Source organism: Ambystoma mexicanum, chromosome 6q (assembly GCF_040938575.1).
Source record: "Ambystoma mexicanum isolate Mex_15411 chromosome 6q, UKY_AmexF1_1, whole genome shotgun sequence".
NCBI lineage: Eukaryota > Metazoa > Chordata > Amphibia > Caudata > Ambystomatidae > Ambystoma > Ambystoma mexicanum.
The window spans coordinates 1,066,905,840-1,066,929,877 of NC_090937.1; positions in this window are offsets into that span (position 1 = coordinate 1,066,905,840).

Below are 24,038 nucleotides of genomic sequence, written 5' to 3' on the forward strand. Positions count from 1 at the left end.
TAAGAAGTTTTCCGGATACAATCCTGGATAAAGCAGTTGTTCGAACAGAATCATTCTCTAGAGCTCAACTACTTGAAGTAAAACCAAAAAAACCCACAACCAGACTCATCCACACCATGAATTTTTCAAGTCAGTGTTATCAGATCAAAAAGATCATCACAAAAAATTAGGCTCTCATAAAATCAGACTCCAATTTAAACAGACTTTTTCCGGAACCCCCAATGCTGGCATACAAAAGAAGGAGGAATTTCAAAGACAGCCTCATCAAAGCAGAAAGGAAGAAAACCTCAAGTCAAACCACACTAACGAAACAAAAACCGGGAACTTACCCTTGCTTACAATGCCAACATTGTTCCAATATCATCAAGGGAGATCACGTCCGGCATCCCAGTAATGGCAAAAAAATCCTTCTTCACAATTTTGCAACATGTGATAGTAAAAACATCATATATGCCCTCAGATCCCCGTGCGGGAAATATTTCGTTGGCAAATCGATTAGAAAGGCTAAAGAACGCTGGACGGAGCACAAGTCCATTATCAGAACCAAAAATGAAAAATCTCCAGTCTTTAGGCACTTTAAAGAAAATGGTCACAATATCACCCAACTACGATGGGTAATTTTGGAAACTGTACACTCATTACCAAGGGGTGGGGACTTTGCTAAGAAACTATCCCAGAGGGAATTATGGTGGATACATAAATTAGACGCATTCCAACCACATGGTCTCAATGAAGATTTTTACTTAGGATCCTTCCTCTGAACAAGGTTGATAATGATACTGCAAATATTGTTGACAAAATGTATATGCTTCATATCTTAAATGGTTATAGGAAATCAGATTGTACATACTATGTTGAATGGCCACTACCTACCTGTATTTTTGACTTATTTTGTGAAATGTCTAGTACTGCATCAGATTGTGTACTCCAGTTTTAGGAGACAGGAACCATCTTAGCTATACACCATATATACCATAGCACATTACTATTTATTCTGACAACGACAGTCTTTCTGACACTTCACTGCTCTTTGAGTCCTAGAAATACCTTTACCGATACGGATTAAGCAGTGAAAGGTATCCCAGATCACATGGTATCCTTTTCTGCTTCTACATACATGCTATTGTTCCCATTATAAGATTCTTTTGATTTTTTACATATACTCACAACACGCGATTTTACCTGCAGACAGGATCAGATAATTTGGTTGTATATCTCGCACATTACTCTTTGTTCCTTCCATTACAATAGTAATAAGAACTGTGTTCACAACGCAATCGCGTCACAAGCATAGCCAACAATCGCCACTTATTTACCTTTGTGACGTCAGACACGTTTGAGACGTGATGGCGTCACTCGCATGACATAAATTTATGCCGCCATGTTCTGCTGCTTTGGAGCAGGCAAGAACTGGATAGCTCGTGATTCCTCCTATTGTAAGTACTCTTAGGCTCGTTCCGCACCATTCCTTGGCATACTTTAAGCCTGGGTCCTTATTTCTCTTTACTTTTACCTCGTTTTGTTGTCCGTAGGAACACGGACTTCTTGACCGTGAGACTTGTTCTCGGTTTACCCGCTTCAGCCACACTTATTTGGCTGCTTTCCTACATCTGGAATTTGGCCACATCCTATACTTGAGTAAGTGCTTTTACTTCTCTTTCACTTGTGTAGTCTGAACACTTAGTCCAAAGCATAGACATATTCTTGAGGGTAATCTCTAGCGTATCTCATCATTTACAGAATGCTTATTTTTTAACTTTTAACATATGTTTTCTCTATTTTTGACATGGTATTTATCATTTTCCAAAACTTCCCTATTGTGTTCACAATCATGAATTATATTCAGAAATTATAATTTAGGATGGGCAACATTGTAAAAAATTCTGGTTTCTTTAAATTGTCACATTACGAGAAATCTGATCAGGTGTTGACATACGATGATTGAACTTGATTTCTGTACAAGAACAATTTTTAGATGATTTACACAATGATTACTTTGGATGTTATACACTTATTGATTCGTATTTTTGTTGAATATTTATAGATAAATGGAAATTGATTGAACTCACAGCCCCTGATGAAGAGAATGAATCTCGAAACGCGTTGGGCACATACATTTGGAATAAATCACCGTTAAAGAAAAAAAGACTTTGCGAATTGACTACTTTTGGTCTTATTTGCATAAACAGACCCACAGAGAAAACAGTGACTTGAATTGAAATAATTATTTCTACTATTCGAAAATTACTGGGCTATTCTAGCCATAGATAGTGTGCAGAGGACGGGAGTTCCCCAACAGGGAACTTACTCTTCTTCTATTGTATTGACAACCCATATGCCAGGATGTTTCTTTTCTCCTCTGCACCTTAAACATGTTTTATATTTTCTTGAATTGATTTACTAAAATAATTGTACCGTACATTTGGAGTGCATAGTGTCTAATTCGCTAGGTTGACATAGAAAATGTAGTCAGGTATGGTTCCCCCAGGGCATGCAAGACACAATTGCTATGTACAGAGTGGGACCCCACACATATGGGCAAATGGGCATGGTTGGTCAGCGGAGATTCCATGTGGGCCCAGCATCATGGAGGTGCTTGTAGTGATGAGTGTGTGACATATGGCCAGTTGGTGTTTGGCCTGTGCATGGGGAGGGAAGGGTGCCCATGCTGGGGCAGGTTATATCTGGCATGCATGCTTGTGTTCCTTCATGCCCCGACGTTGGCTCTCTGGGTGGCAATCACGTGGCGGGGCTGGTGGCTTAGTCCATGGCAGTGTCATGGGTCTATGGGGCACTGCTGTGCAGCCAGCATGGCTGCACTGTGATGCACAGTGATTGGCCGGCTGGGCACATGTCGGTGAGGGGGACGTGTATGTCCTTGTGGCTTCTCTGCCATGCAAACATGGGGCAGGCCAACTGGGGGCCACATCATGCTGGTGTGACTGCTGCACAGTGTTATGTTAGCTCACGCACCTCAATCACGCTAGCATAGGGTGCACCAGTAGGGGAAAGGCGCGCATCGCATTTTTTTGGGTCACTTGCCACCCCTTCCCGCTGCTGTGATGCTCAGGGGTGCCCTTGGTGCTGAAGGCAAATCCCTTTTCGCACACTCCAGAATAAAGACAACCCTCTAGGGACATAGGCCAGGAGATAGCATTGTAGGGATAACAAGGTTTAATTGTACATAATACAAATATCAGCAAAGGACTCTGCTGCTTAAGAGCACTCTGGTTAATCTAAGGTAAAGCAGATGCTTAAAAGGCTTTATGGTGTCATTATATACAGTTCAGACTGATATTACTGATTGGTTAGGCACTATAGATGGGCCTGCTCCATAGGGGATGCCAGGCTACAATTGGTTAGTTCTGTTGCCTTCGATCAGGATCCACGCGGGTCAGCTGGGTGCATCTCACTCTTGGGTGAAGGTCAGGTTGCTCGTATAATACATTGTTTCATCTGAACTAACACATTAAGCTCCCTATTCCATCACTGTGGCATGCACCTGGGCGGCTCAAGAAATGGTGCCATGGGGAAAGAAAGATAAAATATAGTCATGCTGATCCACACATTCAGGGCTTCATTGATACCACAGTTCCAACACTCAAGATCTCCACCTGGGGTATGATCTTTAATTTATCGCTCCCTGTACATCGTGTTACAAAGGATGTGTTTTTTGCTGGAAGAAATACAGTTGCGCATGATTGGATCTTTCATGGACACTTCATTTGTGTTTAGGACAGGAGGGTCGCTTGATTATCATCAGATGTAAAGGTGTGGGGGTCGAGTCAATGGTGTGAGCCTAACTTTGGACTTGCTGGGTGGGGTTTAGATGCTTATTAGCAGTTTAATGGAGATGGCTGGACATACTGTAGCACCTGGGGTTGTCTCACACTCTTGAAAGTGCATTCCTCTGAAAAATACTAAATGTTTGCAATAGTGGAGGGACAAGGGGGAAGTGAACTTCCATGAGAACTGGATGCATGGATTCATTCTGTCCTCATGAGTTTGGGCCTAGTGAACTGGGTTCATGGAGTTTGGCGGGTACAACGCGCTCATGCAAGCCTGTGTTTTTGGCCCACTAAAAAAGAGTTTTTCTTCTATGTGTTCTCTAATGCCGCACATCTACTGTTGGTGCTACATTGCTTCTACAGCATGTTTAATAGTGCCGTTTTCTCCCCCTTATATACTACATCACTGCATATGGGGTTCACCTCACTTGAAAGTGCCTAGGGGGGTGGGATATACTCATTTCCATCCCAACAGTGCCCTGTTCCAAGGCTGCTGTGGAAGGTGGCTGATGTGCCACCCCATCACTCTGCCATGTTTGTGCATGCACTTGTGTTGGCGGGTTGGCTCACCTCCTGCCTCCTGGCTGCTGGCACCCGCCACTGCATTGCCAACTCTCCTTATTGCTTCGATGTCCAGCACTGTACTATATTTCTCCTCCCTGGTGGCGAGGACCAGTGGCTCCACAGTGCCTTCTCCAGTCACAAGGGACACCTGGCAATGTTGGAACATCAGTCCCACACCCTGACTCTCAGGTTGTTGCATTGTTTGCGGTAATGCTCTCCATCATGCGGTACACTTTCCACTGCTGTCACCTTCTGACGGATGGCATCCCAGATGGCTGTTCTGCGCTGCCCAGTGGTCTTCCCCTGCCAACTGCCGTAAAGATCCTTGCAGTGAGCAATTACCTCTTCTGTGAGGACCACCAGATCCCCATCACTAAATTTGGGTTTGTGCAGGCAATGTTCTGCCACCTTGACTCTTAACTTCTCCTGAGACATTTTTGCTTCTTTACAGGCTGCATGAAGTGGAGAAATTTTATCAAAATGTCTGCCGCAATGCTTCGCGTTCCGGCAGTGACGCAATTCCTGATGATACTAATAGCACCGGGTTGGCAAAGTTTCCACCGGGCGCTAAAAGCATTACCGGCAGAATCAGGGGGCGCATCTACAGAAGGTTGTGATGATGTGCTAATTCCGCTGCACAACCCAGTTGTAATGCTATTTCCTCTCAGTGTAAATTCACCGGATTACCGCCAGACTTGTGATGAGGCCCAACATGCGCGGCCCACATTCTCGATGATTGCGCATACTCTGCTGTAGGGTCAGCTGTTGAGCACAACTTTGGTCCAATATCTCCACTTTGAAGGGGCCAGGCACAGCATCTTCTGCAGCCTCATCGATGGTGCTGCAGGGCTCACTGTGGCTCATGGCATAGGTAGTCTCAAGGACAGGTGGCCCCCTGGTGGAATTTTGGAGGGGCCTTCAGAGATTAAGGTTCTGCCTGGAAGGCATGGTTTTGCTGTTGTGTGCTGCAGGAGTTGGATACTGTTCATGCCAGATCACCTCAAGTGATACATTTTTTGACTTCTTTATATCCTGCCCTTGCTTATTGCACAATCAATACATACAGTTCAGCATTGTCTTCTAGGTATGCTCTGGTGGAGGGCCTTCCAGTGGGTGAACACTCTTTTGTATGCAGATTGTTCAAATGCATCCATGGATCCTGTCTTTCCTCTTACTCCAAATATACCTGTCTTTGGGATGTTAATGTAGTGCTGTTCATGTTTAGGACTTTGCCTGATACCGCTAATCTCTCTCTCTGCAGGCCTTTCCAGCCATGTTAGGGATGTTGATGTGTCTGGTTTCCTTTCAGCGAGCTAGGGATGACAAAGCTTTGGATTTGTTGTCTAGATTTATATTGTATGGAGAGTGTCAGATTTTACCTACACCACAGGACTAAGTGTCATTCTAGGATGTGTTCCTTTCCAGCATTTCCAGATGTTCTGCAAACATATGTGATTGAGTGTCTGCGGTTCTATGTTCCATTCATGAAACTAGCAAATGTATATGCACTTTGCAATTAAAAGGAAGAACATTTTATTAAAGAATAGATCTCCACAATTGAATGCCCGTCTAAAGAGTGTCAGGAAATTAAGTTTAAGGTCTGATTTTTCCAGACGTCCATAGCGGGTCCCGCGAGGGGACCAGGGAGCTAACAACGGGCCCGTTGTTAGCTCCCTCCCCATTCCCATTGAGCCCTATGAGGGCTCGAATGGGAATGGGGAAGGACCGCCCGGGTTCCCTGAAGGAGGAAATACCGGGCCCTCCATACTCGGAATGGCCCGGTATTTCCCCATTCAGGGAACCCGGACACGAATTTGGAGGCAGCCATGCCCTTATTAAGGGCATGGCTGCCTCCAAAGACGTAATGAGGACCATTGTCATTTAAAATCCTTTCCTATGATGAAGGCTATGCCAGGCCAGGCACCGTGGATCAGTTGTTCATTTCTTTCCACAAACCCTTTCATCAGGTGTCCTCCCCTACTCTGACCAGATGGGTTTGTTGGGTTAGATCTCAGGCAAGGGTGGTTGTCTCCTGGTTTGGTGCCCATTCAGCTTGGTGGCTGTGACTTGCAGTGCCTTTTGGGCAGGGACCGTTTCGAGAACATTTTGCAGGATGCAGATTGGTTTAATGAAGGCACATTATTTTCAATTTCACTGTAAACCTATTGTGTACACTATGTAAGCTGTTTTGGCCGGGCTTTGAACATGCGTTATAGGAAGCCTGTGTGCCATGCATTGGAATGTTGATTGCTTCTAGCTTGTGACATAGTGTTGGGATTCAATTAATGGCACAGACGCAAGTATTTTCCCTCACATATACTTTCCCTTACATGTTTCCCTGTGATTTGCAGCTTAGAGAGCACCTTCTGACCAGTCATCATACTAGGGGAGGCCAGAGATCTTGCAGTCACGCCCACTGGCTGTGGACTATGGTGACTTTGTGTTTCTGCTTTCCTCAGGGGGCATGTGACCCTGCGCTGTGAGGACGCAGACGAAAAAGAGGACACATCTCTTTATAGGGCTGGACTTACAAAGAGGGGGTAAGAGATCATGAGAAGTGAAGGACCATGGTATTTGTAGTTTTGGTTAAAATGTGTACTGCTTTGGAAAATAATAAAATAGCTTGATGTGTCACCATCTCCTCTGTGCCGTGAATAGAATCCTGACTCTCATCACAACCTAGGAGCAAGCAACATTAGTGTAGCTTTATGGAAAGAGCATGGTTGTGTGTATGCACATGCACAACAAGAAACACGACACCCTGCTAATAGTGGGTGATTACGAGTGCGCAAGCACGCACAAACCCCCATGCCGGTAGTGGCCATACCGGCATGCCGCTAAAGGCCCACCAACCCCACGATAGCGCCATCACGGGACCCGCCGATACCGCCTCCGTCTAGGAGGCGGTATCGGCGCCTCCTAGACGGAGGCGGACAGTTCAGATGCAGACAGTTTGATGTTGTTTTTAAGGTTGTTTATCTTAAGTGCGGTGAGGAGAGTTTATTGCAATCAAAATTCTTTCCTGTTGTCTGAATATGTATTTCCGTGAATCATGTTCTGTGGTTCATTTGTGGTTGATTGAAACATTGGCAAATGAGACACAGTTTATGGTTATATGAAATAGCTGTAAAGCTTTGAGGAATGACAGTAAAATACCCTGTAGTTAAGTGCTGGCATTGCTTAAAGCTGACTGACCAACACTTACTGATACCCTCCACTGTTAGTAACTAGGGAATGGAGTCTTCAGTGGTGGGCCAAACGGTCTGTTAAAGGCCCAACCCTCGATGCCCAATTTAAGTGGTGTGTCCCACTCAGAAGACATTCCAACTAGCCCTCTAGGAATATTCTTGGGGTGCTGATGGCTTTAGTTTGTATTGAGGGGGTATACCCAAACAGAGCCTAAGGCCCGTCCAAAACTAAGAACACTACATCCATCCTGGGTACTATGGAAATAGAAAAGTGTGCTCTAAAAGAGCCTCTTTCCAATAAGACCAATGTGCTCAGGTGGTAAAGGGTTGTGGGGGATGTCAGAGAATGTTTGGAGAGAGGGAAAGAGTAGGAGTGAGGCACAGTGGTCAGCACCTTGCTCAAAAAATGGGCCTTAACTGTAACCCACATTATCACATTCCAAGCAACCTGATTGCCTGCTCGCTGACCCCCCCTGCTAATCATAATTTTCAGAACTTACAATTATTCTCTCACACAACCCTTGGCAACTCTTTCAACTTCTTCATACAATCCTGTCTCCTAAAACTCCTGAGTCCTCTCTTTTTTCCTCTCTCTTCTGACTTTTACAACTATTTAACATCTATACCTCTACTCTTTGCTCTTCCTTCACTATTTCTCCTACTCCTCCCTCTCCCCTTTCAATAACTCCACCTCCTTACTCACTATTCTCGTTTTCCCCTATTTCTCATTCTGACACGTCCCCTCCTCTCGCTCTTGCCCTACCTACCCCCTATCCTTTTGATATTCTTCCTTCTACACTTGTCCCCCAAATCTATCCTCATCTCCTTTCTTATCTGACTTCTCTTATTCTTAATTCTCTAACTCTTTGTTTTCCTTCTCTCTTCAAACATGCACTTATTCTCCCAATTCTGAAGAAACCTGCCCTCAACCCTTCTATTCGAGATAGCATTTGCCCATTCTCTCCCCTTCCATTCTTGTCTAAACTCCTTGAGCGTGCTTCTTATACTTAAGTCTCGGCCTATCTCAATCTTCATTCTCTCTTACTCCCTCTTCAATCTGGATTTCAACCTTCTCACTCTACTGAGACTGCTCTCTTGCAAGTCTCCAATGCTCTTCTTGTTATTCTAATTCTTCCTCTATTCTTATTCTTTTATATATTTCTGCAGCATTTGACGCTGTTGATCACACTCTCCTTTTTTTCCGACCTTTCTGTTCTTAGTCTATCTGGTTCAGTTATTAAATGGTCCCATTCTCATATTTCACAATGGTCTTAGTAACATGGGCTGGACACCCCTCATCCTCCCATCCCCTTCTTTATGGTGTTCCTCAAGGATCTGTTCTTGGGCCTATTCTTTCTCCCTTTACACTGCAACCCTTTTCTTCTCTTATCCTGTCCTTCATTCTCTGGTTTCATCTTCATGATGAGTTTCAAATCTTCTTCTCTTTGTCCTTTTGATGACACTTTGTACTCTAATGTCTCCTATTGGCTGCTGTACAAAAGTGGATGCCTTCCCACTCCATTCACCTTAATCTCACTAAGACTGAGTTTCTGTTCTTTCCTGCTACCACGATTCCACCTACTGTTCCCCCCGTTCATTTCCCCATTCCGCTACCTTTTTCCTCCTCTGCCCGAAAACCTGGGTGCTATTTTGGACCCATCCCTTTCTTTCTCTTTTCAAATATTCTCTACCACTTGATCGTGTTGCTATGATCTTTTCAAAATTTGCTGTGCTCATCCTTATTTTTCTTTTCATGCTACTAAGCTCCTCCTTTTCTGTATGCTTGTTTCTCATATTGATCATTGCTCATCTCTGCTCTTTGGTCTTCCTGCTTATCACCTTCTTGCTCTTCACTCCATCAATAATTCTTCTGTTCATCTTTTTCCTCTTTCTCCGCGATTTTCAATTACGCCTCCTCTGTTCTCTATGTGATTTCTGTCTTTTGAGTCTTGTATCCTGTATCACTTCCTTACGATTGTCTTTAAGTGTATCTATGGTCTTGCCCCTCTCTATCTTTCTTCACTCATTTCACTCTATTCCAAGAATCAGTTTCTTCTTCCTGTTCCCAAACCCCCTTGGACTTCTTATTTCTGGTTCTTTGCCCTTCTGGCACCTAAGCACTGGGATTCTCTTCCTTTTCCTATCCTCTCTCCCCCTTCTCTTCATGCTTTTCAGTCTAACCCTAAAAACATATATTCTCTCTTTTCTTTATAATAATTGACTGATTGTCTCTCCCTCTCATCTGAATTTTTATTTTGAAAATGGATTGCTCATGTTGAGTGTACTGTTGTTATTTTAATATGAACCAGTGCTTTTGTCGAAAACTGCTTTATAAATTAAATAAAAATACAAATCATAATTATATTTTGCATTTAATGTGTGTCCGTGTTAACACATGTCTACAATTTCAGACCACATGTGTCCATGTCACAATCTTTAAGTTATAATCATGCATGTATGCAGTAGCACATTTGTTGATATACCACAGGCTGTTGAAAAGCCTCAGACCTTGCTTTATTAGAATACTACTACAGGCATTACTTATAGTTGCAGAAGTAGCCACAGCACCCTGTACATTTCAAGCAGATAATCATGTAGGGAACATTTGAGAAATGCAGGAACAGGGCAATAAATAATTACTCCATAATTGCTGTTATTTAATCGCGTAAGGGGATGCGTCTTCTGTGAATCCAATTTGTAGGTGTCATTTCACAAACACACCATTAGCTTTCAGAAAACAGACTTAACCCTGAGATCTTCAATTTCTTTTAAGTGCAAAATAATGAACAAAGACTGTCCCAGAAGATTTGCAGTTAATTACATTACGTTTGATTCGTTAAAGGAACTAACATACATCATTATGTGGCATTCATTTACATCCATGAGAGTTGTTTCAATATATATATCTATTGATTGAAATAACTGCAAACACATTGTATGAACCACCTGATGCCCAAAAAAGAAGAGCGAAGGCACCAATTACTATCTGAAAATAACTGCACCCTTTCATCTGCCTCTCATGCATTGGGTACAAATTGCCTTGGGTTCAGAGATAATAAAAAGGGTGTTTCCATGGAAAAAAAAGACTCTGGGCCTCATTATTTGTAGCGCGGTAAAAACAGGGCCATTACCGGCATGGAGGTAAGAGCGGGTCCGTGCTCGTATGCCGCTGCTAATAGCGGGTGATTATGAGTGCGCAAGCACGCGCAAACCCCAATGCCGGTAGTGTTCCTCCAACCCCCCGATAGCGGCATCACAGGACCCGCCGATACCACCTCCGTCTAGGAGGAACGCCTTCATACCGACCCAGTAATAACATGCTAATACCGGGCTCATAATACCGGACCCGGAAGTAACGTCATCGCGTCGGAATGGGAAATGCACCGGCGGCCATCTTTAAAAACACAATCCATTGCAATCCTCCCAAACCAACAGTTGTTTACAGGAGAGACCAGTGGCAATACATACACCATGTCGAAGGCAACCCGGAAGACTACCCCCCGCCTGCGGAAAAAATGCTTTTCATATGCAGAATTGAACATGCTTGCGGACACCCTTGCCGCACATGCTGATGTGATAAAAGACCAGAACCTGAAGCGTGAGGTGCAGCAGTGCAAGCAGGAGAACTGGCAGGAAGTAGCCTGCAAGGTCTCCACTGTTGGAACCACCCCACGGACAGTGAGGGATTGCAAGAAGAGGTGGGATGACCTCCGCCTCAGGGTCCGCAATATCCTTGCAAGCAACAGGAGGGAGGCCATGGCTACAGGTGGGGGTCCCCACTCTCCTGCCAAACTGACCACCTGGGAGGAGATGGCAAGCACCTTCATCAATCTGGAGTCCATCGAGGGATTTGGGGAGATAGAGACGGCTGCGGCAACATCAGCAGATGGAGGTGCGTGACCCTGCAGATCCCTGTAGGGGAAATCATGACATAGCACAAGTTATGGGGAAGAGAGTCTAGGCCAGGCAATGCATGTCCCAACACACACATGAACATATTCTTGTCCAGATGGAGGGGCAAACCCTGTCACACTGAAATGCATGCTGAGTGCCAATCCCATTACCAACACACAGCCAACACACATGGACCTTGCCCATGTAATACATCACACAAACCCCAATAAAATGGCATGCCACCTGCCATGCAGCAAATGCCAAAATGCCCCCTCATACTACCCTGTGTGAAACACCTGTAAAACATGAATGCATGATTAATGAGATACTCCACAGTACCATAGAATGCATCTGGCATGTAAAACCATCACTGATGCCCTGCATCTCTTCTACCCCCCCAGGCACCGATGGAGAAGATGCCAGCCAGGATACCACCACAAGGGCATCCACGTCCCGGCCACAGAAAAGGGCAACCGACACCACCACCTCCGGGGCAGCCTTGCATCCCACAGCTACACCCAGTGCGCCTGACACTGTGGACACCCAGCTGCCCACACCTACACCAGTGGAAGGCGAGTCCGTACAACCACTGGCCACCACCGAAGATGATGTGGAGGAGTATGTGGACCAGGAAGGAGTCACGCATGTGGGATGTCCACACTCCCCAAGCCCTGTTTCCACCTCCCTGCCCCAAACTCAGCCCTCACCCACCTACAGCAGGGCCGATCCCTGCCTGCACAATTCCGACCACGGGGGTGGCGGCCAGACAGGAGTCAATGTTGGACCTGCTGTGCCAATACATCGTGGATGGCGAGGACACCAGGCAGGTGATAGCCACAGCCATAGAGGGGACCACAGCCGCCAAAACGGCCAACACAGCCGCAGTCAATGCCTCAGCAGTGCTGATGAGAGACTGTCTGGTGGCCATCACACAGGTCCTGACATCCATCCTGCTGCACATGCACAGGCCACGACTTGCAGCAGGTGTGGAAATCCCCACCGCCTCCTCACCAGCCACCACACCTGCTTCCTCTGTCCCCACTTCCTCTGGACCCCCCAGCCCTGTACGTCCTACGAGAAGGAGTGCGAGGCACACTGAAATGCTGCCCCGGACAAATAGTGTGGGAGAACTATGGGAGTGGCTCGGATAGTGTTGGGGGTGAATGGGAGCATTAGGGGGAGTTCACTGGGGGGGTTTGGGAGTTTACTAAGGGTTTGGGGGGGTTGTCACATTTTTGCAGTTTGAATCAATACACCCGTTGTGTGAAAAAACATTCAATGCCAGGACATTGTTAATTTTGTGTGTATCCATTTAATGTATGACGGTGTTCAGTGCCCAACTTCCAACATTCCCTGTGTGCATGTCCACATGGACCCAGTGTGTCACTAACACATATCTATCAAAGTCCCTGTGGTTCAAATGTATTCGTGAATCAGTGATTGGCATACTGCATGGCCATCCAGTGCATCACGTACTGGCAGGGGTGTTGCTTCACCTCCGTCTCCATCCTCATCATCCTCACCCAGTGCATGCATGTCAATGTCAGGAGCAAGTGGTACATTTCTCCGGACATACATTTCGTGCAGCATGACACAGGCCATGGTGATCTTTGCCACCTTCTCAGGCCTATAAAGGAGTGCTCCACAAGACCTGTTTAGGCAGTGGAACCGCGCCTTCAACAGGCCAAAGGTCTACTCAATCACAACACGGGTACAGGTGTGAACCCAATGTACTCCCCTTCATGGCTGTTCCGCGGGTTCCGCACAGGGGTAAGTAGCCACGGCTTCAAGGGATATCCTCCATCACCTGCAGGCAAATACAAATAGGTGTGTGTCACTCTGAGCTGCCACCTTCAGGGTTCACAGTCATGCCTGCAGCTATTTGGTGTGGACATGCACATGTCCCTGTATGTAGGCACAGATATTATCTAGATGCATTCTATACTGCTATGAGGTGTGGTAGTCTGGATGGCGTTCAATAGATGATGCAGGGTGAAATAATGAATGCTGAGGCGGATGTACTGTGGTTGTATGACAATGTTTCACCTCCCATTTTTGATGTGTATACTACACTGTGCATGGTCACTCTAGCCACATTGGTACAGTTGCGATCCTGTTTAGTCATGCATTGCTTGACATACACATGGTGGCCAGGTTGTGCGTCTTACATGTGGTCATTTATATACGTTAATGGTCAGATGTGTGCCAATGATGTGTCATGTTGGGGTTGGGGGGTTCAGGTCAGGAGTCATTAGCTCTGCGTGCATTCTCTACTCATCGTCCAATGCCACCCAGGTGAAGTATGCATCCCCCCCCATTCCCACCCAGGTGGAGTATGCACCCCCCCATTCCCACCCAGGTGAGTATGCATCCCAACACATCACTACCCTGATGCACTGTCATGGGCCAGTCAGGCAACTCACCAAGCAGCCAGGCACGTGGTCCAGCATGTCGCTCCATGTGATGGGGTAGCATGGAGTTAAGCAGCACCATGGCATCATGTGTTGATCTGGGAAATCGGGCGCAGCAATGTGTGATGATCTTGCTGGAGTCACATACCATCTGCACATTGATGGAGTGGTATTGCTTGCGATTGTGGTACACCGCCTCTACGGCATTGGGGGACTACCAATTCTACATGGGTGCAGTCCAGGGTACCAACACAATTCGGCATGCCTGCCATGCATGGAAGCCTACTTTGGTGTTGGCTATCTCCCGGGCAGTCCGTGGTAGGGATATGTGGGTGCTAGCATGCTTCAGGAGGGCATCCAGCACTTGGGTCAGCATGCGTGACAATAGTGGTTGTGAAATGCCATGCAGCTGGCCCACTATGTTCTGGTAGGTGCCTGTGGCCAGGAAGTGGAGCACAGATACCACCTTTAGTAGCGGGGGGATGGCAGTACGTATGTCTATGAGGCTGGCAATGTTGTTGCCTATCATGTCCACTATCGTGGTGCTGGGGTCCCGGTCCAACCGGTACAGGGTGTGAATCTGGTCAGGGGTTAGATTGAATGGGCTGGGTCTGATGCGAGGGATTGGTGGCTGCCTACGAGGTACTACTGGCTGCACTGTTGGTAATTGCTGGGCCTGTCTCACCCTCCTTATCCTCCTGCGTCTCCTCTGTGCTGCCTGTTGTTGTTGTAGTTGCTGTTGTTGCTGAAGTTGTAGCAATATAGGCATGTCCTCCAGCGCCATGATTGCAACAGCTAGTGGTAGCATTTTGGTGTAGGAAGGGGTGTGGTGTGTGGGTGTACTCCTTTTATACTGAGCCAGACACCATTGAGTCCACCTGTGGTGATTGTGTGCACCTGTGGCAGTTTGCTTGATTGCTGATTGCTGTTTATGGGTGGTCCGCGATGCCTGTATGGCCACCATCGTCCAGGCCCCGATTACCGGCTTCGGGATGCCGGTATTTGCATGCCCGTGTGGGTTGTGATGTCCTCCTATTACCGGCATGCCGGTATGAGGGGGGCATAGGTACGGGCAGTGCCAGTTTTGGCGGGTTGTCGGGTCAGAATGCCCCGGACCAGTTAACGATGCCGCTATTACCATTCCGCCTTCCTTTTTTCATTGCCCCCATTCTCGTAATGAGGCCCTCTGTTTCCCTCTCGTTCTACTTAATGCTATCGGGTTGTGTGTTTGTAAGTATGCTTGTGCAGTCGTTATATGTTTGAGGCACCATTCAATGATTAGCAAAGTTTTACATTGATTATTGTCTTTGTTCCTTGTCTTTCTATGTCCAATAATCAGAGGAGAGATTGAGAGATCAACAGTTCACTATCATCCAGATGTTATGTTTAGATCAATCCGCAGAACAGACCGGACACTTTTCAGCTCTCTGTCAATGTGTTACTTTACTGTAATGTGACCATATAAGTCCAGCGCTATACGATTTGCTTAAAATACATGTTGATTTATAGTTGGAATAAATACTGATGTGAGGAACAGAGGCATCAGTAACAATATTTTCTAAAACCATCCATTCAGTTTTGGAAAGATGCATTCAAAAATAAAGTTATTAAGAAGCAAAAAAAAACATTTTCGGTCTACTCCCCATTCATTTTTCCATAGACAAAAAAAGATCACATTTTGCTCCACTGCACAGCGCAAAAGGCTGGAGGATTTGGACCAGGTCCAAAACATTGTGGGGACAAAGCCTTGACTTGCAATTCTTTTCTGGTTTGGGATCATTCTGTGCAGGAGTTTTTAAAATATTTGATGGCGGAGGTATGACCCCTTCTCCCATGATTATAGCTATATCACCATGATGCATTGCGGCAGAGAGCCACCATCTTTTTTTTCAATGCAAGAGATAACCCCAGCGTTACCAGAGGTTACACGAAAAGCACATGCAGAAAAATGGCATTTGTCTGAAAACATTGAGAAATGGCATCAGGTTAGTGATGGGGGCAGGGGAGAGGAGAGGGCATCATGTCAACTTTGGGACCGAGTTTGCAGCACACGTTTTCCTGTAGCCGGAGGTATTCAGTGATACCCGCAGCTGCCGGCAAAGACTAGATTGGGAAATGGAACTGCATAACACTGTATTGCTCGTTTTTGAGGGAGTATGTGGGAGAGTTGGGGGCAAATCAAAGTTGGTGGGGTGGAGGTACCTTGCCATGAGCAGAGGGGCACTTGGTGAGTGAGTGGGGATGGAGGGGAGAATTTTTCTTTGTTTACCTTTTTTACTGATAATCAAAGCTGTGCGAAAACTACAGAAACATGTGGCTATAAATAGTTCAATGCAATGATAGCTGTGGGTATGGGGGAAAAATTAAAAAAAAATATTCAGGTCGGGGGGGGGGAGGGAAATCACTGGCCAAGGCTTAGTAATGTTTTAAACGGCTAAAAGCCTGGTAGTTTTGTGAAATGTACAGTGGGCTCAGGCAAAGGGACGGTGGTGCTGAGAAATATACGGTGGGGAATGGCTAAGCCATGCCCAATGGCTATAGCCAGTGGTGCCAAAAAATATACAGTGGGCACGGCTGAAGGCATTGTTGCAATAAGTTTCTTACTTTAACTGATCATTCACTAAAGTTTTTTCATTGAATTTCAAGAGTTTTCTTATTCCACTGTATATTTTAAAACACTACCAGACCACTAGCCATGGCCTTCGGCTGTGCCCACTGTATTTTTTAAATCACTAGCTGGTCACTAGACATAGCCTTTGACCATGACCAGTGATTTTTCACTTCCGACCTCACTGTATCTGTTAAAATTACTAAACGTTATTTTACATTCCTTTTTTGCCATAGCCACGGGTAAAATTATAATGAAGGTATCCTGTTTTCAGTGTTTTTTTTAAACTTCTGGGGTGTTTTTCCAGGGTTTTAAATAAACAGAAACTGTGTTTAACAGTATTTTCCCATATGACCCCTTCAAATAACCATGGATAACTGTTTTTCCAGTGTAAACACAAAAACATAATTTTATTCTTTTATTGCATGCATAAGTAGGGTAATATCTCTCATGACCGGCTGCATGAAAAACATATGCCCAGGTTTGAAAGGTAAACCTTGAAATCCACCCTAATGCAACCATTGGTCAAACATGTTCAACAAACACAGACTGATTTTGTCCTCTCTGGAGCATGGAATTTTTATGTACAAAAGATGGTAGGCTTTGAGAACTCCTGACATCTCTATTTATTTTGGAGAGGGGGGCACCCACTTCTCCGTCAAATATTTAAAAAACTACTGGATGGAATAACCCCAAACCACAAAAGTATTTGTGCCGAATTTGTTTTTGTGTCAGGCCCAAATCCATTATGCAGTGTCGGCTTTGGGGTCCAGAAAAAAATGAACTTTTTTCTCTACAGGAAAATGAATTGGCAGTAGGCCAAAACTGCATTTTCTGATTTGTTTTCTTAAAAACATTTTTGTTGTTTAACAAATCTTTCCCAAAATGTGCAGACTGGGGGCGTACTTCATTTTCATCAGAATTTTGTCCAAATCCATTGCACGAGTCAAACGTTATTAGCAATTTCTTTTTTCGATTTCCTATGTAAGTCTGTCTTAGCTTAACTATAGGGCGATGACTGCCGCCCCCTATAACATATGATAGTTAAGATGATTGCCTTGATCCATAGGAAATCCAAAAATTCTATTCTAATAACTTTGGTCTTGCATGACGGATTTGGTTGATATTTTCAAACAAATCATATGCCACTGGTGCCCCAGACTGGAGATTTATGAAAAAGTTAATTAAAAAAAGCAAACAAATTCTGTTTTGGCTTACTCCCATTCATTTTCCCATAGAGAAAAAATATTTTATCACACTGAAGTGCAAAACCTGCTGGATTGAATTGAACCAATTAAGAAACATTTTGTGTATGAAGCGTTGACTTAATTTCCGGGAAAGGTTTGGGGTTATTCCATCAAGTAGATTTTAAAATATTTGATGGGGAAGGGGGTGCTGTGACTACTCATGGGATCTTGTCACTTCTCCCCAGTGGGGACCGCTTCTCTGTGAGGCTCGGGTGGTGAGCTCACTGTGCAACAATCCTCCTAGGGGTGATGGTAAGTGGGAACTCACAGTGAGAGACACCTCGCATGGGGATACAAACTCCTATTCTGTCCAGGAACTCCCTATAACCTCTCCTGAGGCGTTAACTATAACATCACAGAATCAAAACATTCCCTCCAAACCAGTCACTATTTGCTACTGTAATGTTATCAGGAAGAAGAAGAAGAAGAAGAAGAAGAAGAAGAAGAAGAAGAAGAAGAAGAAGAAGAAGAAGAAGAAGAAGAAGAAGAAGAAGAAGAAGAAGAAGAAGAAGAAGAAGTTAGCAGCCAACTACACTGAGCCGAAGAAGACAGGGCGAAGCATGATGAAAGTACCATGGAACGAGTAAAAGGACTGCAGGTCTATACTAGAGAGGTCCCAACACTTCCTCAAAAAAACCAAGGAAGAAACAGTGGAGAGAGATTTTGTTCCCAGGGCCGAGGAGATTCGAATCCGAGCTGAGAAAGAAATTGGAGAAGGCAAAGCCGCTGGTTGTGGAATGGACAGCAGAGACCGAGAAGAGAGAGAGGTGTCAGGAAGCAGAAGGCCAAACAGGCAAGGAAGGCCTGGAGGTGGTGGCATGACTCAGAAAGGGTGGACCAAGGGGTCCATGAACAACACCATGACCGTACCAGGAATGTCTCTGAGAAGCCACGTAAGGAAGAAGGAAGAAGAATAAGTTGATGCTGGTTATGTCAAACAGACAAACCTGGCCCATGGGAAGAACCAGTCACACCTATCCTGTACGAATGAGGTAATGGGAAAATATGGAGACCCAGGTGGGGGAAGTGGCAAGAATTGAAGGTTACCAAGGGACCAATTATACTAATTCCGGTGCAGCAGAGTGGTGTAAAGTTAACAAAGATTACTGAGGGACCAATCATACCTGCCCCAGTACTAGTGAATGTTGTAAGACTAACAGCGATTACCAAGGGACCAAATATACTTGTCCCAGTACCAGTGAATGGTGTGAAGTTAATAAGGACTATCAATGAACCACTCCTTCTCTACCGAGTACAAGTGAGTGGTGTGAAATTAACAGGATTAACAAGGGACAATCATATTCGTCCCTGAACTAGTGCAAGTTGGGAGACTAGTAACGGTTACCAAGGGATCAATTATACCTGTTCCAGTACTAGTGCCCATTGAACGACTAACAAAGATGACCAAGGAACCACTCATATTCGTCACAGTACCAGTGAATGGAGTGAAGTTAAGAAACATTACCAAGGAACTAATCATACTCATTTGATTAATAGTGAATGTTGGAGGATTAACAAAGATTAGCAAGGGACCAATCATACTCATCCCAATACCCAAGAAGGGTGTGAAGTTAACAAAGACTACTGAGGGACCACTCACACTTGTCCCAGTACTAGTGGATATTGGAAGATTAACAAGGATTATCAAAGGGCCAATCATACTCGTCCCAGTACAAGTAAATGGTGTGAAGTGAACAGAGATTATCAAGGGACCAATCATACTCGCCCCAGTACCAGTCAATGTTGGAAACGTAACAGAGTTTACCAAGGGACCACTCATACTCACCCCAGTGCAAGTGAATGGTAAAAAGATAACAAAAGGCTACTAAGGGAGTGACCAACTAATCCCAGTGCCAGTCAATGTTGGGAAGAGAAAGGAAACTGTCAAGAGGCCTGTATTGCAAGGTATACAATCTATTAAATGCTGATAGAGAGAAAGAGAGAGAGAGAGGCAGAGAGAGAGAGAAGTGGAAAGGGATCAATTGTCCATACATAGTGGAAGAATTGTATGTGAAACGAATCCCACAGTACAGGGGATTATCCCAAGTATTTCATGAATTGACAAGGAACAGAGAGACATATACTGGTTTGGAAGATAGCCAAGACCAGGATCACTGGCTACAGAAGCTTGAACTTGAACAAAGAACTGTGCCACTAGTAGTAAAGGGTAAGCCCCAGAGGAACACAGGTTCCTTTGAAGAATTAAAGGAACTTATTCAAAGAATCACCAAAAGCCATCCAAAGAAACACTTGCTGAGGCTATAAAAGCCTGTCCACGACAAGGGAGCCATTCTCCTGTAGCCCTCCTTTCTTTGAGCCATTTGAACAGTTGTAGGGACAGAATAGGGTAGTTTGGGATTGAGGACAGTTTATTACTTTGCACACTCTCCAGAACCGTGAGAATAGCACTGTTTAACCAAGGCTATATTAATTCAGTTATAATGTTTAATATGTGAAATGGAAGTGTGTAAGAAAAATCATTTAGTGATTTTAAAGCACAGGTTGTGCTGTTGGATTATTAGGGGAGGGGTAGAGTGGGAATGTGATAAAAAGTGCACGTGTGTTTTCTGTCAAATAAACGTGCTTATGGAATTGTGCATTTTGTATAACTGTGGGAACGGAAAATTGGGTGCATAAATAGGGGTCTAGAGGCACATACTGTATAAAATGAATGATGTATGGTTTATCAATCCATTTATACAGTCTGTGCATTTGTTTTCTATTTTTCAGCTCTTTAAGGGTAGTTCTTTAAGAACTTTGGTGGTGGTAGTAGGAGGCGGCAACCTGGATGGGAAGAACATTAGGGTTGGTACATAAAACAAGGGGTAAAACATTGAATATTTTTTTAGATTTGTTTTACATTTTTGGGATTTTTTTGAGACAAAAATGGTTCAAACATTGCCACTTTTAAAATAAACAGCAGTGGCAGTTTTGTTGGTGGTTTGAGATGTGAATCTCCCACACATCTAGGGTTCCACCTTGTACGGTAATCCTATTGTGGCATATAAAGCATAATATATTGCACTTGTTTAGGTTTACCATTGGTTGTATAACAAAAGGCTGGGTCCCAGATGTTATGGCCACTGTCCTGCTTGTGGAAGGGACTGCACTTGCGGTGGCTCCAGATGTTGCTGGAGATGTGACCGCAGCTGATGGTGCAGATACGGAGGTGGATGGAGCACTGCGGGCCGATTGTGCTGATTATGGGCTGACGGCCTTCACCCACTGCTTCATGTGGGCCTGCTGGTAGGGCTTATCCACTTTGTACGAGTGCTTCCGGATGAGACATTGGATAAGAGTTGAGGTGCCCAGGCTCTGGTACACGAGATCCAGCTCACACAGTAAGACAACTTTACTTATGAGGATGTAAACTTTGTGTTCAAAGAAGTTAACCTTCCATTGTCTAACTAGTATCCAATGTTTATTGAATGTGTTGTTATGTACAAGGAGTCTACAACTAAAACGGTTGAGATGGAAGAGACACATAGATCATAGGTATGCGAACAAAAATGATATAATTTATCATCTATTGTACCTTTAATGTAACTTTGATTGTGTGTGAAGTGTGTTTCATAATGAAATTATGTTCTTGTTGCAATTCTATCTATGCTTCTTCAAATGGAAGAGTATTAAGGATGTTTGAAACTTTTTGCGACTGTTCTGTTACAGTTGGGGGATGAAATCAATATCTAAAAATTGACTATATCAGAGCACACTTGGAAAACAATGGTAAATACAATCCATGCTTTTCAAAGCGGTTGCTTGGAAATTGTTCAATTGGTATTAGATTGTAAGGTTGATATTCATATGTTCAATAAGTGTGAAAGAGATAATGCCTGTTTTTTCTATGTATTAGAGGCCTAGGAACAAGTAAGAAGACTCAGACCACACAACTAACAAATGATGTTGCTCGCAAAACCAATGTAAATTGGGAGTAAGTAATGTTTGAGGTTGAACATGCTTATCCCAAGGTTCGGAGTCAGGATGCCCCCAGTGGGCAAAACCTGAACTGAATATCACCAGTGAACCATGAAAAGTAATGACGGAACATTGCTGCATCACACAACGTCCACAAGAGGTGGCAGACAACACAGAAGATGTGTTGCCATTACTTGCAGATCCTCTCATGCCATGTACACTCTTGAAACAATTTCAATCAAAGAAAGACATAATGTTCCCTTTTTCCCCAAAATATTCTGAAAATCCCAAAATATCACAGATTGAAATCACTGAAGCAACTTCGGAATTGATCAACAACTATATTCATGACCGTGACTCCACTATTCCTAGAGTGCAGGACTTATCGACCATCATAGAATCACAATCACTGTACTGCAGGGTGATTGGATGTTACAGGAACCAAAATACTATGTATTTGACAGCTGCCTGCTACAGATTACATAAATGATTACATATGCCATAGGATATGTAGGAGTATTTGTGGGGAGCCATTGGTGAAGTTTATAGTCATAGGCACCAACTTGAAGACCACGGGTAGCTGTGTCCACCAACATAACACATGTTGTGGTCCACACAACCCATTCTTGGACAAATGCCCGCTGGAAATGTACTTTGTTCTGTAAGTGATTTCAATCCGGCACTTCACTTAAGTCAACACCTAGCATGTAAAGCACAACTGAAATCCTTATTTATCTGTGTCTAAAAGTTATTTTATTCTGAACGATGTACCACTCATATCACGCCCCTGTCTTGGAAACCCCGCACCCCCGGTCACACTGAACCAGGAATCAGGCTGGTTTGCAAAGTTAAAATATTTATGTATTCACAAATCAATCACACTATGTTTAATGGGTACACAATGATCCCCAATGGGGTGATGTAACACTAAGCAATCTCTTTAATCACAATGAGTAATAATGAGCAAAAACAACGCAGCACAGAAATAATACTTGTGTGTGTGTGTTCAAATCAAATAGCAATGTGGTTACTATTCCCCACTGTGCGCCCCTCAACCCCCTCGGAAGCAATCAAAAGCTGTTTTACACGTGTCAGAATTTCCCTCAACGAAAATTTGCAACAAACTTTTCAGCATGCGGTAATCACGATTATGGGAGAAACGTATGGATTTGGGATGCGGTTTTAGGTTCTATGGAAAGCTGAGGTTGTTAGCTACAAGCAGACGTTGTTCATAACATAATAACTGAGGAAGTTATGGACGTTTTAGTGGAGGTCGTTTTTTTCAGATAGGCGCAAGAATGGGAAAACAGGAATGCACTTTTAAAAGACAAAAGCGATTTCTTATACTAGATTATGACTATAGAAAAAGAGAATGCCACACATGAATCTCCACAGTCCTGGCTAGGGACCCTTCACATGGTGGATACTCACTTTCTTTCTGGGATTCAATTTATTTGTTCACAAACCTAAGGATTTATGATTTTAGAAAACAAATAAGAGAAACTTAGCGCAAGAAAAGTTCTGACAATTGAAATGTACTCCTAACACTAACGGTTCTGAATACAAGAGAGGATGGGTTTAAGATAGGGATTAACTATGGACAGTACATATGCTAGTGACACAGTCCTATCTAGAGATACTCACTAGATATGTTTCAAACGGAACAGTCAGGATTCTGGTCTGTCAAGATTTCTGGTCAGGGAAGGGACCTGGTTCTGGGATAGACAGATGGGGGTTATAGGTGAAAGGATTGAATCAAAAGGATTGTATGACAAAAGGGTCGAATCAAAAGGACCGAAAACAAAAACTTAAAAATATATGTTTTTTCTTTTTTTACATTTGTTTTTTTTTTGGGGGGGGTACCTCCCAACCCCTGTTTTTGTGGTAAAAAACACTTTTTTTACCTAAACAAAACCCCCCAAAAATATATATAATACAAAAAAAAAATCAAACCTTTTGTTTTCGATCCTATTGACTCTCACCTTTTGCATTCGAGCCTTTTGTATTCGATCCTTTAACCGGACACCACAGCTGGGCACACTGGACTGGATCGGAAATGCAATGGCTCTGGTCACAGCATGGCACAGCTGGGTTGGATCTTGTGGTTGATAATAATTCTTTTAGCAGGTCGCAGTACAGCACCGCCTGGCTGTTTGTTTAATGTTCTCCTTTGGTGGTAGGATTCTAGTTCTGGAATTTAAGGCCTAGCTGAAAATGGTTCAGCTAATGAAATGAGCCTTTCTGCTTTCCAAGTTTCTGGAGTCTGGAGAAAGGAAGATGGATGGTTCTCTAGCAGGGTGCTCCGCCAGCAATCGGTTAGTGGGTGAATCTGTGTATCCTTTTCCAGTCCTCAGCTGTCTCTATTTATGCTTATCATAAACGTGTGTGTGTGTGTGTGTGCTGGCTTATCCTAAGCATGC